We start from the raw sequence: 2,761 nt of genomic DNA on the forward strand, positions 1-2,761 counted from the left end.
AAAGTGAAAACTCTGAAGAGGAAAACTGTGAAGCTGCAGAAAATCAACAACTTACAGAAACAGAGTATGAGGAACCGCCTGAAGGTGCTGCACGTCCTCTGTCACACTCTTATGTCCAAGAGACATATACTGAATCTGCGGAAGATTTGCAAGATTCAGAAGAGGGAGCAAGCTCACCTCTGTTAAACAGAGCCAGACGTGATAAAGCTGCTAAAAGCGCTAGAAGTGAAAGTGAAAGGTCTTCTACAATCCGGAAATCCCTGAGAAAACCAAAGCCATCTATGAGATTCACTTATGAGAGACCTGGTCATCCATCTTGTGAACCAGTTACCATCATGCACCATGGCATGGTCATCCAACTCAAGTTAAACCCTCCAAACCAAGACGACGAATCAAGGAAAAAGTCCAAAACATCCAAAGGTACATGGAGGAGGAGAACAAAAAACACCCTTCCAAGTTGAAGAGAGACAAAAGGTGTGATGAGGACATCTACACGTTCAGAAGAGGGAGGTGTGTAGCTCTGTTACAAAAATCTTCCAAGTTAAAGAGAGACAAAGGTGTGGATGAGGACATCTACACGTTCAGAAGAGGGAGGGTGTAGCCCTGTACAAAAACCACAAGTTACAGAGCATAAAAAATAATTAACAGTATAATAAAATGCTGTGTTTAATGTTCATAAATAAATAGAGTTCATAATAATAAAATGGGTTAAAATGTGTGCGGATTAAAAGCATAAATATAATACGTTATAAAACTATTTACAGTTAAAAGATAATTAATATAAAGGTCTTTAAGTTATCAAGGCTAAAATATTTGTGAATTCAGGATATAAAAGAGGAAGAAGCCGTGTTTATGTTAACTTAACCTGTTACCTGTCACCGTAAATCATTTAATTTGTTTTGTCTTTGGTTGTATTAAAACTTCACAAGCCAATCCGAATAAAGTCTCAACGTGTAAAGGGCGGGACTAGTGCAGCAGGTTAGCGTGGGAGTAGTGAGCACATGTAGAGAAAGAAACCTGACCGGACTGAGAGCTAAGAGGAGGCATCGTAGTGTGGGAAGCAGTTAAGTTTTATCGTGAGGTCGACTACTCGTGGTCCTGATTTAAACTTCTTGTGACCTGCAAAAAGGTGAATACGATGTGTATGCCTCCATTGTGCTATATCTAACTGTTATAGTAAGTAAGAGTACTGGATGTGTAACGCGGTTAGCGACGTGCTAGTTAGCGGTAGCATTCTGTGTTAATGTGCCCGCATATCGTAGTTTTGTATTGTGACTTAAGTTAACGCAAAGCTAATGCTAGTTCGATATGAAATAGTGTTTTGATATTATGGCTCATTGGATAATATGCTTAAACGGAGCTGGACGTTGGAGAGAGGGGTTTCCAGCAGATGGCCCTGCTGTTTTCTGTGTTTTCTTCCTTGTGACTTCGCCACCGCCATTGCCCACGTGTGTGTTTGGATTGCCACCGCCATTGCCATTATCTTCGTGAGAATATCATCCCCCAATCCCTTTCTGCCCCTACTAATTACACCCTGGATTCGTGAGTACTGATTTACACATTGCACGTGCTTTTATTTTGAGCTCAAGCTGAGTGAAGCGGCCAGTACAGTTTTAGGCCCCACCGCACACAAGCTTCAACTAACAGGCCTGCAACGGGTTAACCTAATTTAAAGTGTGTTGTTAATTTGATTGTGTGTGGTACATTGAGTTTGCATTGTTGTAAATTGGAGAATCCCGTGCATCTGATTTTATTTATTTATTGTTTATTTGTTTTCTTTTCCTAAAATACATTCGACTAGTATTTCATTTGTGAATAAATATGTGATTGAATACTTTTACATTTAAAATACAGTTGTGGTGGTCATTTATTAAAATTATCCAACAGTAACATATGAATCAAAGTTGTACTTTCCTACAACGAGCCCAGGCCCAGTCTTATTGTATTAACCACTCTAGATTTATTATTTAACTACATGGGACAAGGGTTACATAAAAAACTTTATAGAAAGGAATGGGAGACCGACCCTGAATTAAAATCGTGGATCGCGCCTGCCCCAGCAGATGACAGCAAAGCTCGTTGCAGGTAGGCTATTGTAACGTTGAATTAAGAGCCCACCTCACCGGCAGTGTGTCTGCTTATAGGTCGGAATGAAGCGGCCACCGATTATTGACAGGATGGATACTTTATTCTACCGGACTCGTTCGCTTCTTCACTAGACACACACCCTACCGCTCACTCTCCTCGCTCGTCCACTCACTCGTTGACGTCACTCACACACACACACCTTTCTCGCGCACACACATAAGCTATTAGGACTAACGAAAAGGCAGGTGGTTGATGTTACCATAGATAGGATGTTACTGCTGTTAATTCTTGGGCCTGGCACTGGGATACAGGAAGTGCATTTTTCCACATTTTCTGTGACATGCACGGTCTGTGATAATAAAATAGAACTTGCCCATTTGGGCTTAATTGTTTAATACCGTAGCGTTACCGCGTAATCAGAAGGACGAGTCGATATGGTAAAATCCCCAGGGATGTTTATTATTACTCCTCAACCGGACGGAGCATAAAACATTGCAGCCATTAGAAGTAACTCTTGGCGCATATAACACTAGAACCACAACATGCGTTTAATGTTTATTCAAAAATTATTTTTTTGCTGTGAAAAACGTCATTGGGCGGTTTTTTGCTGAAGTGGGCGGGTTTTGGAACGTGATTGGGCGGATTAGGCTCACCAAATCTGGCAACACTGACC

The sequence above is a fragment of the Gadus chalcogrammus genome, chromosome 7 (genome assembly GCF_026213295.1).
Source record: "Gadus chalcogrammus isolate NIFS_2021 chromosome 7, NIFS_Gcha_1.0, whole genome shotgun sequence".
In the NCBI taxonomy this organism is placed as follows: Eukaryota; Metazoa; Chordata; class Actinopteri; order Gadiformes; family Gadidae; genus Gadus; species Gadus chalcogrammus.